The sequence below is a fragment of the Colobus angolensis genome, unplaced genomic scaffold (genome assembly GCF_000951035.1).
Source record: "Colobus angolensis palliatus isolate OR3802 unplaced genomic scaffold, Cang.pa_1.0 Scaffold85, whole genome shotgun sequence".
Classification (NCBI taxonomy): domain Eukaryota; kingdom Metazoa; phylum Chordata; class Mammalia; order Primates; family Cercopithecidae; genus Colobus; species Colobus angolensis.
The window spans coordinates 1,790,995-1,806,428 of NW_012122376.1; the positions used below are offsets into that span (position 1 = coordinate 1,790,995).

At 45.6% G+C, this 15,434-nt stretch overlaps 1 protein-coding gene across 2 annotated transcripts in view; it reads right to left on the reverse strand.

The window, feature by feature from the left end:
* DOCK1 (dedicator of cytokinesis 1) overlaps positions 1–13,853 on the reverse strand; it is a 489,568-nt gene extending 475,715 nt beyond the window's left edge. For both annotated transcript variants that reach the window (XM_011930180.1, XM_011930179.1), the window contains exons 1-3: positions 13,769–13,853; positions 6,566–6,606; positions 2,573–2,628 (exon numbers count right to left, since the gene is read on the reverse strand). The gene's annotated coding sequence lies outside the window, so the exon portion shown is untranslated. The remainder of the gene's footprint in view (positions 1–2,572; positions 2,629–6,565; positions 6,607–13,768) is intronic.
* Between the last annotated feature and the right edge of the window lie 1,581 nt (positions 13,854–15,434).

Sequence of the window (15,434 nt, forward strand, 5' to 3'; positions counted from 1 at the left end):
AATCACTGAAGGTCAGGAGTTCAAGACCAGCCTGGCCAACATGGTGAAACTCCGTCTGTACTGAAAAAAAAAAACACACAAAAATTAGCTGGGCGTGGTGGTGAATGCCTGTAGTCCCAGCTACCAGGGAGGTTAAGGCAGGAGAATCACTTGAACCTGGGAGGCGGAGGTTGCACTGAGCCAAGATCTCGCCACTGCACTTCAACCTGGGTGACAGAGCAAGACTCCATCTCAAAAAATAAAAATACACAATACAAAATAAAAATAATAATAATAATTTTTTTTGGAAAAGAGAACGAATGGGACATAGCAGATGCTCACCCAACAGTGGGGATGATTCTCATTAGTTACTTGGCTGCCTAACTGAATGAGGGGTCAAGAGACAAGTCGGGGCTGGAGGTCCCGATGTGAGCATCACCCGTAGAGACAGATCAGCTGAAGAGGGGAACACAACAGAGGCCACGTCAATCAGGGAGGGGCAACAAAGAAACAGGAGAAGGCTAGGAAAGCACCCTCAGAGTAGCAGACAGGGGACAGAGGGGATGGTGACATGCCTGAGCAGTAGGTCAGCATAACAAGAAGACGATGAGAGCATCGGAGTTAAAAGGAGCTTTCAGTGAAACGGGGACCAACAGTGTCCAAGGCTGCAGTAGAGCTCCAGAGGCAGAGGATGAGAAGACACTGCGAGGTCTGGACATAAGGAGGCATTGCTAACCATGTCAGTACCAGGAAAAGCGTAGGGGACAAAATGAGAATGGCTTTGGTTATAGGGGAATAGGTACAGAATCAGTGGTGACAGGCACAGAGTAATCATTTGGGATGTCTGAGAATGAATGAAGTCAGCGTCCAGAGACAAGAGAGACGAAGCAAAAGAGAACCTTCAAGACAGTCAATGCAAGCGAGATACTGTGAGAGAGATCACATGAGAGAGAGCCTTGCAAGAGAAAGACAGAGCCTCCAAGAAACAGGTCACTCCAGAGAGAGATCATGCAAGAAAGAGGGGCTTACAAGGCAGCCTGCAAGACAGAGACCATGTGAGAATGATCATGCAAGAGACCAGCAAGAGACAGATCCTGAGAGACTCTACAAGAGAGACAGGACAATAAACTTGGAGAAAAAGAAGGCAGGCAGAGGTGGGATGATCGTGTGGTCTACATTAGCACTGGAAAGGGGAAAGGACCAGGAGAAGAAGGGAAGGTGAAAGTCAACAACGACCTGGAAGAAAAGAGGGATGAGATCACCTTTCAAGCCTGAAGCCAGGGTTCTTCAGAGCAGCCGGGCAGCTAGACTTGAGTGGCCGCGGCAAGGGAGACAGATAGAGCCAGGTAAAGACTGTGAGGAACAATCACAGGGAACCCAAAGCAACAGCAGGGAAACTGTTTCTAAACTCTTCATTTCACCGTAACTCTATGCATTTGCCCACAGTGGGGCACCTTGGACCAGAAGGCTCCGAAACAGGAACCAAATGTGTCTCTGTCTGCCTGTCTGGTTAGGTGCGACTCTATTTATTGAGACTCAGAATAACCTGTTGTCCCCTTTATTATCATGCTTCATAATTACATTTTACATATATTCTTTTGTATATATCAAAGTGCTTTGTAAATAATCATATAGTCTCCCCTGTATAAGGATTCTAATGCAGATATAAAGTACACTAAATTCACACTTGATTCAGTTGCTTCCACAGAGTAAAAGTTTCAACTTTCTTTTTCTTCCCTTTAAAACTTTGCAGACAAAACACTTAATCTGTCTAAAAAGTACCATATTGTAGGTCATCATCATTCATGCCTCTAAATTATTTTCTTCGTTTTAATTATGCATCATGGAACTATGGAACCCGAGCAGTCCTTTTCATATGTTAAAAGTACAGTGCTTGGAAAGGCAATTTTGTAATCAGGCAAAGAGATGTTATTATGCAGTAATCATATGATTAGTAATTTTATAATTTACATATTTAACTGAGTGTGAAGATGCAGCAGAGACAAAAAAAGAAAACATTTTAATGTTCCTTCTTCCAAGTTCACACCTGGTTATTCATTTGCCATTCCTGCCTAATGGGTTCCTGTTCTAGAAATGTCCTTTTAATGATCTTATACATCAGTTTTATGACCTCTAGGACACATACATCACAATTAGACAAAATGTAAACTCATGCATGTCCCAATTTAACAACTGTTGCTTCACCCTAAACTCCATTTATATCACAGCCTGCAATGTCTTCCCAAAAAAAAGGGGGACTCAGAGCTGGGGGGCTTTGGAGTCTCTGCCAAATGAAGTCAGTAGGTCACAGAGAAAGCACAGAGCACCAGGGCGAATGCTTTCCAATAGTGACCCCAGGTTTAAGGACAGTGAGTGCAAGCACGGTGCTGACTTCAGACTCTGTAAAGGATCAAAGTCATGTTAAACACAACTCCGAATCACAAGTCCCCTTTCTCTCCCCAAAACTCCTGCCCCCCTGGAGTCAATCACACCCACTGTCTTGACCCTCTGATATTACGACATCATACAAAACAGCAGCAAGGCCAAATGTAGTAATTACAATTCTTCATTTAAACATCAAGATCAGACTCACCCTTTTCCTTCAACTATCGCTTCTTTAAGGTGAATATATGAAGCAGGAAATATACCCTTTGGAGAGAAAAAAAAAAAGTAGCTTTTATTATCAATAGGATCGCTGACTGCAAATCAAACAATAGTACCCAAAAAGGTGGGATGAGGGGTGGCTAGATCGCTCTTCATTTTTCAAGTCTTATGCTAAGCCCCATATGTAACACATCACAGAAAACACAAAGACGTGGAAAAGACAGCAACTCACTCGGCTCATAGTACAGAGTCTGCCGATGTCTTAGAAGCAAACAGACAACACACGTGCAAAGGAAAAAGTCCACAAAGATACAGGCAATTCGCAGCCTGCTCCATAGATCACACCTTTTTGGCCTCAACACAGGCAGATCAAAGGCCAACTGATGCCTCGAAAGCAATTTTTGGTGATGGTCTCCTCTTTCGAAATGATGAAAGTTGGTTTACACCACCAATTGTCCCTTGTGCACTGACCACATACCCAGACCCATGGGGACTTTCTCAGAGACCTCCCCAACAGGGGGGCTCTCGGGTAAAATACAGGAAGGCAGGCCGAATTTCACCCAATCTGCACAACACCGGGGAGCACACCCTAGCTTCCGCTGATAAGGTGGCCTGCCTCTCTCAAGTGCAATGCACACGTGAGCCGAAGAGAATGAAGCCTGGGGGAGAGTTTCTCAGGAGGACATTCAGCCTCAGGCACATCCTATGAAGTGCCAGGAAGAGCTTTATCAAGAGTTTGGGTCCTAGGCCAGGCGGGATGTAATCCCAACACTTTGCGAGGCCGAGGCAGGTGGATCACTTGAGGTCAGGAGTTCAAGACCAGCCAGGCCAACATGGTGAAACTCCGTCTCTACTAAAAATACAAAAATTAGCCAGGTGTGGTGGGGGGGGGGCTATAATCCCAGCTACTCAGCAGGCTGAGGCAGGAGAATCGCTTGAACTTGGGAAGTGGAGGTTGCAGTGAGCAGAGATCCTGCCACTGCATTCCAGCCTGGGTGACAGAGCAACACTCTGCCTCAGGAAAAAAAAAAAAGAAAAACTTAGGGTCCTGCTTCCTGAGCAAGCAAAATAACTCCCTTACTAGAGTAAAGCAGAGGCAAGCAAAGGAAGGTAAGAAAAGAGGCAATGGGGCTGGGGTCTTGGGCAGTGCAACGCAACACAGCTATCGCTTCCTCCGTGAAATTTAGTGCATGCAGCAGAAATTGATTAAGTGGCACCCCTGTGGCTTCAAGGCGTCTGTTGTGGGAATGGAAGCTTCCGCCTGGGTTTCCCCAGCATCCAGCCCTGAATGATGCAGAAAACAAACTACTACTCAAGCTTGGGAAGGGCAGGGGGCAGGCAGGGGGCTGAATGGGTCTAGCAGGCACCAATGATTCATGTTGCTTCTGCCAACAAGGAAAGTGGCCAAACTCCATAGAAAGAAGAATTACCACAGAGAGGGAAGGCATCAGGCAGAGACTCAGAGGCTCAGCAACAAACAAGGCTGGGCCAGGCTCAGAGGTGCACACCTGCAATCAGCACTTCGGGAGGCCGAGATGAGAGGACCACTTGAGCCTAGGAGCCTAGGAGCTCATCATCAGCCAGGGCAAGATGGTGAGACCCTGTCTCTGCCAAAATTTTTTTTTACAAATTAGCTAGGCATGGTGGTGTGCACCTGTAGTCCCAGCTACTTGGGAGGCTGAGGGAGGAGACTCCCTTGAGCCCAGGAAGTCGAGGTGGTAGTGATCTATGATCATGCCACTGCACTCCAGTCTGAGCCACAAAGTGAGACCCTGCCTCCAAAAAATAAAACGTTAACTTAAAAAAAAACAGAAGCCTGAAGGGACCCAACGCTGGGTTGCTGTGTTCAGGTCCTGTTATCCGGGATACCTCCAAATCCCAGGTACACGCTTGGGGTGTCTTTCCATGACAGCAATAGGTGTCCACCCAGATGGGGGAGAAAAACGAAAAATCAGTCCCAGTCCTGTCCATGTCCACAGGCGGAGACAGCCCTCAATCTCAGCAAACCCACTGGAGAATCATGAAGCCACAGGAAGGACAATGACTGCGTGAGGCTGAACACACGTGCGGGTTTGAAATGCGCAGCTTCCGCTGGGCCTGCTCAGCACCACCCCGATGAACTGCATACTTGTAACTACAGGAAAGTCGTTTACAGACACGTGGTGTGAGGACTCCTGGGGCCCACATCCCTTCTCTGCTACTGCCTGGGAGGCCCCTTACAAAGTTACAATCTCTGTAAAGCTTGAATTTCTTCATCTACCAGTGGAGATCTTAGATGGAAAAATAGCTATGCCCTACCCACAGCTATTGAGTTATGAATGAGTTATGACAATGAGTTATGAATGAGTTATGACGCCTAGGCACCCAGGTGTAGTGCAAAAGTACTGTGGTTTGGGGAGACATTGTGGGCATGGAAGAGATCTCAAACTGGGGAAGGTGATAACAAATACCAAACAAGATTCAAAGAAAAAGGAAGAGCTTGCCTGGGGCACATCCAGCCCAGGATGCGGCAGCTGTGTCCTATGCAGGAGTGGGATGGGGGAGGGGCATATTACTCCATGATCTTAATCTCTTATTACTAAAGGTTTCAACTGCAGCTTTCCCAAATTCAGAGTTTCATCTGCAGGAATACACTGTTTTTTTTAGGGACAGATCTCACTTATCATGACCAGCCGAGGCTGGTCTCAAACTCCTGAGCTCAAGCAATCCTCCCACTTCAGTCTCTCAAGTAGCTGGGTCGACAGGTGCATACCACTGGGCCTGGCTGGAATTCACTCTTTACTGTGGAAGGGAAAATCAATGTGAAAATAGAACCTTCCTTGGAGAAATCTACTCCACCATCCAGTGGGTCAAATCTATCTCGTCCAAACTTCATGGCTGTAGGTCATTGGATGTGTAGAGACCTGAAGCCCAGTCTGAGGTTGGCAAGGTTGAGGTGAGAGGTCCTGGTCCCAATCTGCAGAGCTGGCTCACTGATTTCCTAACAGTGTCTCTCACATTAGACATGACTGTGCCAGAGGATGGCTGCCATAGGGACCACCCTGGACCCTCCCCAAGTGCTGGTGCAGCGAGAGGAAGACCCACTCTGACCTGCTCAGCAAAGCCTGGGTTAGGGGCTCTGGGGAAGGCAGAGTGGGAAGGCCCTGGCACTCGGGTCGCTAGACTTTGGAGGACTTATTACAGGCTCAGGACCACAATCCAGAGTCCAGCCCAATAAGGAGATGATGAGAGGCAAATTTAGGACACAAAAGTAAAATGAACCATCCATCAAGCATAATTAGATATGAAAATGTATCAGTTAATGTGGACGGCCCAACCACAGCTTAGAATAGAGGTTACTTCAAAATCTTAACATCATAGAATGAAACAGAAGAGCCATAATTAGGTTCTGTGAAGCTAAGAATGTTAAAGCCACAACAGAATTGTGGACGGGAGTGCCCACAATGATCCGAGGTATAATTACACGTCTTAGTTTCAGAAATTCAAACAACCACTCATGCAAACTGCTCTAGGAGAGCAGACCTCCTTTTTACACAGCTCGACTTAGGCAGTGTAAAAATAGTTATATGCAAGAGGGAAAGAGCATGCATGAGCTTTGTAAATTTGCTAATCTATTATTAAGGACAACGTAAGATTGACAACTTTGAGAAATAATTGTTTTCCTGAAGTCGCTTTACTCAGATCATTCTCTGACACACCGAGGCCTAAAAAGGACGCAAAATTCAGGAACAGACGACAACAGGCCAACACTATATCACAACCCAGCAATTCATTCACGAAGATGAAGCTACAATTTCTATGTACACATATAGTTCAGAAGAAAACAATCCAAGGTCGTTCACATTCCTACCCATGTATTTTTTTTAATTCAGAGAAAGAGATACAGAAGTAAAACTCTCAGACACAAATGAGATGGAATTGATCTCCTCTCAAGGTTTGATTTATGAAGAGACAAGCACTGTGCTTAAGAAGAAGGACTTACCTTCTTAGACTTTTTTCTTAAGGTATAACCTCGGTACCACCCTAAACAAACACAAAGTTGAAAGTTAGTACAAAGAGACGTCTTACGGTTCTCACAATACATTCGTGATGTGTAGAACTCAGTGTGGCAGAACCAGTGAGGTCAGTCTGTCACCAGCATTTTTCAATGAGCCTAAGGCTTTGGAGATACACTACATGGTTTCCAGAGAGCATTTCAACAGCGCACCCGGAGCCCAGCTGGCAACTTTCACATGTGGGCCTCCACACCTTCCCCTCCATCGTCTCAGGTGGTTCGGAGGCAGCAGTTCGAAGTTCAGATGCACAGTTCCAAGAGCAGGACTTGGCCTTTCAACCACTGGCCCTGAGTCGGCTCCTTGTGTATGCATTTTCTTCACTTTCCCTCTGCCTGATTTAGACCAAGATCTCTCCAAGGGCACACACCAGCATCTCGCTGCCCCGAAACAGAAAACCCATTGAGAGATAACTTCCTGCCACTTCAAGACAGGGCACTTTTTCCTGGAGCAGCCACGACCTCACAAAGCAGTTCTGTAGCAACAACACAGCCCTCAACCCACAGGAAGCTCCAGGGCCAAGCACAAGGCACACCTGCCCTTCTGGGTTTGGTCCAGCCTCCACTTCTTGCTCCTTCCAAGTGGCGAGAGAAAGAACACAGTGAGAGCAGAAAGAAAGACACACTCGAACCACCCACAGCCATGGATGCCACACAGAAGAGTCCCTTCAACAAGGGACCAGACCCAGCCACACCCCGGCACGCCTCTCAGGCTGAGGACAGGAACTCTCCCTGCACAGGCCTAGGGGTCTACTGTTAGTATCCAGTCTCCAAGCACCCCACCATTTGTGAGGTCAGATGGATGATTTTTTAATCCCAAACATTTTTAAGTCACTCCAGGTCATCTAGCTTTTGGAAAGCTAATCAAAAGCTCAAAGAGGCTAGGCACAGTGGCTCATGCCTATAATCCCAGCATTTTGGGAGGCCAAAGCAGGTGGATCACTTGAGGTCAGGAGTTCAAGACCAGCCTGGCCAACATGGTGAAAGCCTGTCTCTACTAAAAAATATCAAAATTAGCCAAGCATGGTGGTGGGCCCCTGTAATCCCAGCTATTCAGGAGGTTGAGGCAGGAGAATTGCTTAAACCCAAGAGGCAGAAGTTGCAGTGAACCAAGATCATGCCACTGCACTCCAGCCTGGATGAGAGAGCAAGACTCTATCTCAAAAAAAACCTCAAAGACAAATCCCAACTCTGCCCCATAGGAGCAAAGGACCCTGTCAGAGAGTGACAGAGGACACTTGGAAAACGTAAGCTGGGTAAATTCCCAGAGAATAACCAAATATTGGGTTTCTTTACACTATTAAAAAGTCAAACCTCAGAAACCAAAGATCAGACAGATGTGAAAAAGGGCCACTGTTGCAGCAATTGGCCTCCACCTCTCTCAAAAGGTGAATTCTCACAACCAGGGATGAAAAGGATGACTATGAACCAGAAAGTAATGGTGTCAAGATGAGCAGAATCCCCAAGAGATTACTAAACAGCTGTTTTCTGCGTATCCAGAAAAGAGGACAGAAACTGCCAGGACTCTTGCAAAGGTTTTGCTAAGACCCAGTTATGACGAACTGAACTCATTTCACTCTCTTGACATGGAGACTCAACAGATTGATTAGGGGGAACCTCAGATACAAAATGCCTAGATTTCAGCCACATATTTGAAGGATTATCTCCTGATAGCCATATTGTCGAGTTCAGTGGTTCTGATAAGCTGGCCCAGTATCAGCGCCCATCTATGACGCAGTGCTCATATATCAAGAAGGAAAAAGAAAGGTCAGCTGAATGAGTTATGCAAAGCTGTGTACTCAATTTCAACAACTCTCCTTTATCCTATTATAGTCTTCCTGCATTTTCAACATTAACGTTTCCTTTCTTTTCTGAAACTGACAAAGATTAACGTCTTAGAATATATAAGGAAATAATACAGAGACAAAAAAAGACAGCAACTAAGTATAGTAAGAAAATGAGGCTGGGAGTGGTGGCTCACTCCTGTGATCCTGGCATTTTGGGCGGCCGAAGTGGGCAGATCACTTGTGGTCCGGAGTTCCAAGACCAGTCTGGCCAACATGGCAAAACCCCGTCTCTACTAAAAATACAAAAATTGGCTGGGGGTGGTGGCGCATGCCTGTAATCCTAGGTACTCAGGAAGCTGAGGCAGGAGGATCACTTGAACCAGGGAGGCAGAGGTTGCAGTGAGCTGGTATAGTGCCACTGCACTCCAGCCTGGGCAATAGAGCAAGACTCTGTCTCAAAAAAAAAAGAAAGAAAATGAGCAAAGTTTATAAACTATGTATAAAAGAAACCCATAAGACCTCCACACGTATGAAGAGATGCTTCAGTTTAATAATAATCAGAGAAATGAGAAGTGCACAGTTAAGAGTGGTAGAAGGCAGAACACTGCAGGATGCAGGAAGCCCCTGGTCACCGTGCGCGGCAGTGTCCACTGCGGCCACCAGCCTGGGAGCACAGGCCCTGCTTATCCAAAGTCTACATCTCCACTCCCGAGACCCAGCAACCCCCTCCTGGGAACGCAGCCCAAAGACATCTGTGTGCCCTGCAGGGTGAGACGGACACGGGATGCTCAGGGCAGCTTGGTCTTGGGTGGTGGGAAGCGGGGACAGCCTAAGTGCTCACACCTGGTGAGGCAGGCGGTTAGTAAAACATGAAATGTGCACACAATGCAGTTAGAGCCATGGACTAAAGGGACACAGAGAACAGAGTACATTTTAAATGGAGCACCAGGGAAAATAACAAACAGAACAAGACTATAACCACACACTTATATCCGTTAAAAACAGATGCACACCAAACAGCACGAGAACACAGGCAAACGAGAGGCCACTTCAAACACAGCAGAAAGGTTTTCTATGGGGGGCAGGAGGAGGAAGGGCCAAGCAGTAGGCATGAAAGGCAAGGAGTTGTGTGTCTTTATTTACTGTTCATAGGCAGTCGATTCCTCTTCTAACGGCCTTCCTAAGCAAAATGAAAACCCACGGTTTTCCTTCCCATGATCTTTGGCATGCACTATTTCTTCAACAAAGTGAGCCCACACACCATGTGCCAGAGACCACACTGGGCACCGCAAATACAGAAAGAGATTAGACCCATTCTCTGTCCTCCATGAGCTCAGAAACTGGAAGGGCCCTAAGACAAGCAGGGGTCACACCACAAACCCTGCTGCGAGACGGAGTTCAGCACGAAGGAGAGGATGTCCCGGCAGAGGTTTTGCACCGGAGAGTGAGAGAACAGAACAGAATGATTACCTGGCTGCTCTGGGGCACAGCAAAGAGGGGATGAGGCTGGGAGGAGAAAGACTCACAGCTGTTATAGAATTAACTTCTCCCTGGCACAGCTTGCAAGTGGCCTCCACGTAGTCAAGCAACGTGCTCCAAAAAAAGAGACATCCACCCAGGGAACAAGCAAATGCCGGCAAAACACAGATCCCGAACTCGGGGAAGGCACAGTCCAGCACAGGAAAATGGCGGTCCAGTCATTAGAGAAGAAAATGTATCACTATCCCTTTTGAAGAGTTGAATAAATTAAGTTTGAACGTGGCTGAATCTAAAGGACAATTTCCTCATCCTTGGGCAATGCCTGCAGCTTGCCTCTGGTGCAGCATCTGAGGACCCTAAGGAAGCCCTGGGGACCCTATGGAAACGAGTGGACAGCACGACTGGCATGCCCCTGACCAGACAAGAGTCACTCAGTCAACACTAGGGACCTGGCCTCACCTCTCCTATCTGGTTGGCCCAGGACATCGTTTAAAGGCAGGGGTCCGCACCAATATGACCTCTCAAAGCTATTTCCACTTCCACCATGAGCTAGAAAGTTCATTTTATTTGTTCTATGTCGTAAGCCTTCGTGAGCTTGAGAAAGAGAAATTAACCATAACTTGAAGGTAAATTTAGTCTCTGAACCTTAAAATAAAGAGTTATCATCTAGAAATTACATCCTCTGGAGCAAGCGCTATAATATCCTGGAAAGGATCATAGAAAAAAAGGATCATAGAAAAAAAGAAAATCAATGTTGCTAAACCAAAAAATTGTCTTAGAGGAAAAGGAGAGCCAAGGAAAGAAAAAGAAAATGCCAGACTCTAATACAAGTCATGAAATTTAGACAAAACAAGAGGAAGGCACTGGAAAACAAATGGAAGTACATTATTCTCTTTTTATTTAATGACAAAAAGTCACCATGCTTCCCAAAGTCAAAACTATTAATATTTCTCCAAATGCATTTCTCTGATTAGATTCAGATTAAAACCAAAAAGTCAGTTGACAAGGAACGGAAATTCATTTTATGCTAGAGTCTTTACAAAGACTGAAATATTTTCATCAGAATCTAGAAAGACTGACTAGCCCAGAAAATTAATGTTCACTGTAGATCTCTTATCATGATGTCGGTCAAAAAGTCAAATGTCTGCAATCAGATATTCTTGAAGTTACATGTATTACAAGGACCACAGACATACCTGAGGATTCACTGTTTAAAAAACACATTCCTCAGCCAGGCGTGGTGGCGAGCACCTGTAGTCCCAGCTACTCAGGAGGCTGAGGCAGGAGAATCCCTTGAACCCCCAAGAGGCAGAGGTTGCAGTGAGCTGAAACTGCACCACCGTACTCCAGCCTGGGTGACAGAGCAAGCCTCCATCTCAAAAAAAAAAAAAAAAAGACCACCACCACACACACATTCCTCCTAAGAAGCAAAGAACAAGAATGCAGTCCCCACATGCCCAGGGGCCACAGGAAATCATTAACTATTCAGGAATGACATCATTGCCCAGTGTTTATTAACCAGGATTTCAACTTCAACTGACTGGCAGCAAAAGTAAAAAAAACATACAAGAGCATTTCCCTTCAGATCAGAAAAGTGTCTGAGATGAGTGGTTTGATCCTTAACCTCTACTTAATTTCTCTCTGTCTCCTCTCAGGCACACGCAGCATGTACTGAGAGGAGATGAGGGAACACAGCTGTCAGCTGTAAACACGGAAAGCAAGCGGAAGACCCCATCACAACTACTCATCCGCTTAAGGACTGGGACTGGTTTCGCAGAGCTGCACTGGCTTCCAGGCAGAGGCCACTAAAGTCGATTTTTTTTTTCAAATAGGACTTTTTTAGGGAAGGTACAGCATGCATCAGATGGGGAAATAAGGGCTATGAACATGGGTCCGTTAATAGGTCTGTGTTTCTCAGAGGAGTCTACCAGGAGCTGGTCACAGTTTGCCTGGGGCAGGGAAGCTTGGCACTACTTCATCCTCGTGAAGTGGATTTCAAGTTGGAAGCTCAATTTGGTGATTACTACGGGATGTCTTCGATTTGCCCTCTCACCCCCACCTCCCGTGTGGAAGGGTTTTGCTAAAACCCTTTGTGAAAAAGCAATTTTGCTACTGAAATTATCCTTTTTATTCATATGCTATATGGGAACCACCCTTTCAAGCAGGAAATTAAGCCGACAACAGTAAGAAAACACAATCACACCAAAACTTACAGATCTGAACAGTCTTTAAAAAATCAAGCCCATCATTTCTTCCTTCTGTGCAATAACCACAGCATAAAATGAAATATGGCCTGCTCAAATTATTTGCAAAATACAAAAACAAATTGTCTGAAAAGTCAAGGACATTGGAAAACCACTGTCACCAACAGTTTATTTATTGGATAATTATAACAATTGCTTCAGGCCGGGCATGGTGGCTCACACCTGTAATCCCAGCACTTTGGGAGGCCGAGGCAGGCAAATCACCTGAGGTTGGGAGTTGGAGACCAGCCTGACCAACATGGAGAAACCCCGTCACTACTGAAAATACAAAATTAGGTGGGTACAGTGGCGCATGCCTATAATCCCAGCTACTTGGGAGGCTGAGGCAGGAAAATCGCTTGAACCCAGGAGGCAGAGGTTGTGGTGAGCCAAGATCATGCCACTGCACTCCAACCTGGGAAACAAGAGCAAAACTCCATCTCAAAGAAAAAAAAAATTGCTTCATTGGATGGCATCCCATCTAACTGTGATAAATCTCTGTTCATCCCAAGAAAATGGGTATTACAGGTTTAAAAAAAAAGGAAAGGAAATAAGAGATATGAAAACTGTGGCTCCTCTGAGACATACTGCTAATAAATCTAAGTGAGGACATTAAAAGAAAAAGTCTCGGTTCACATCAAACACATTAAAACAATGAAGCAGGCCGGGCGCAGTGGCTCACGCCTGCAATTCCACACTCTGAGAGGCCGAGGCAGGCAAATCACTTGAGCTCAGGAGTTCAGGAGCAGCCTGGGAAACATGGAGAAACCCTGTCTCTACAAAAAATATAAAAATCAGCGGAGTGTGGTAGCATGCACCTGCAGTCCCAGCTACTTGGGGGGCTGAGGTGGGAAGACTGCTTGAGCCCAAGAGGTAGAGGCTGCCTGCGGTGAGCTGTGATTGTGCCACTGCACTCCAACCTGAGTGACAGAGCAAGACCCTGTCTCAAAAACAAAACAATGAAGTAAACTAAAATATCTTAAACCTATTTTTTATAAAGTGGTCAACTATTAACAATCAAGATTTACACACGCTTGGCCAGGCAGAGTGGACCACACCTGTAATCCCAGTACTTTGGGAGGCTGAGGCAGGCAGATCATTTGAGGTCAGGAGTTCAAGACCAGCCTGAACAACATGGTGAAATGCAGTCTCTACTAAAAACACAAAAAAATTAGCCAGGCATGGTGGCAGGCACCTGTAGTCCCAGCTACTTAGGAGGCTAAGGCACAAGAGTCACTTGTACCTGGGAGGCAGAGGTTGCAGTGAGCTGAGATTACACCACTACACTCCAGCCTGGGTGAGTGTACTCCAGCAAGACTCTGTCTCAAAAGAAAAGAAAAAAAAAAAAAAAAGATTTACACATGCGTGCAGAATAAGGAGCCAATGAGTTTAAAAATGGGAATTTCAGTTTTAAGTTCACCTTAATAAAGTTTATTGAACAACAGACAGCCTCACTACTACCTTTACGTGAAACAGTATCCACTTGCAAGAAAAGTGAGCCTGAGAAGGGAGCATGACTGTCTGTGTGTCTGTAACAGAGGAATGCTTTGCCCAGCAGGCACTGCTGAGAAGGTGTGCCATCCACCCAAACATGTAAGACAAAAGATACCAAGAGGCGTACGCACCTTCATAGGTTTCTAAGATGTGCACCGTGTCTCCGATCTGTAGAGAAAGTTCATCCGCTCCTCTGGCATCATAGTTATAAAAAGCTGTGATGAGAAAGGGGAAATATATTAGTAATAGTAAAGACAGAAGTGACCATGCTGAGTCGTGTTGGCTTATTTTAATGGTGTTGTTTTTAATACTGAAATACGTTCAGTCGCTGCCTGGATCATCCTCTCTGATACCCACAGAAGTGGCCTTTTCTTTCAGACAAATATAAAGGGCCAATCGTTTAAGGAGGAGAAATTCATAACTACCCACGATGCCAGATGACCGTAACTGACATAAGAAGACACTGTTAACAGCATTCTGATTGACACTTCAATACTGTCTTTTATTTCCACTACCAGATTCTTTTTATTTTCCTAACTATGAATCAATTGCACATGGACTGAATATTCTTTGGAAACCAAATTAACAAAAAATTATCACATTGCAATGTTGATATTAAACCAATAGATGACATTACAATCACAATAGACAAAAATATGTCCTATGTTAGAAGAAATCCTTAAAACTGACAATGATAAGCAAGAAATTCTGAAATCCCATGTTTATCCTGACATAAAGCTGTTCCTATTTTGCAAAAGGATCATATTGCTCCTACATAAGCCCCTAAAAAGTCATACCATTCAATTCAAACCACACTTTTGCTCACGCATTATAGAATAAAGGCAACAGTTACCAGTGTAAAAAGGATGCTACAAAGTGTTTTAAGGCCCAAAAAGTATTCAAATAGCCCACCCTCAATTTAAATATATATATATAAATGTTCCTCCCACCCAACAGCCTCTACCTAAAAGGATATAGCATTCAATATAAAACTCATCTTCAAAATCCCCGATCAACGTTCTCATCCATCCATCCTCCACTGCCCAGCCAGGCGAGGCTATGCACAAAAGGCACCTTCATTGTGGCAGACCTCTAAAATTCTCTAAAATTAAACCATGTCATGTGCAAACTCCTCTGGCAAGCACAGGCCACCGCACCTTCCCACCACACACTCCCTTCCAGCCCTTGCTTCTACTGAAGGAAAGAAGCCACTTTAACCCACATCTTTGGGTACCAACTTCTCCCTCGCCAGCTGGGCCTTCCCACTGGGTGCACCTCATCACAAAAGCCAGACCCAAGTCCGTGTTTGATCTTTCAACTCCGCTCTTCCAAACAGTCCTGGCACCACACAAAGCTTCCCGTCTCTTGTTCTGTATGAGCCAGTCTTATTTCAGATGTGTGTGTTAAGACGTCCCCAACTGAAGAAAAGTCACCAGTGAGCAGAGCCACCCCCCTTTCAATGTTTCCTGCCCACACCTCTAAGGACAGGACAGTGTTTAGCTGTACAAGGAATGGCCTCCATAAACCCGAGCTGCCTGAGCTGCACCTCGGGCTGTAAGTCCAGAATTTCAGGTGCACGCAGCCTCCTGGTGTTCATGTTCATGGTCTCTGCAGACAGCTAAAGTGGGTAGGGCAGCACCTCTCCCCAAGCACCTGGGTGCCTGCCCCCTGGCAAACAACCTGCTCTATCTTCGGGTTTTCAATGGCCAGAACAAGGACAGGATACTGACCTCATAGAACTGTGTGTGCGTTTTGTGTCTTAGAGAAAACGATGCCCATGCTGGATTTGGCACAATG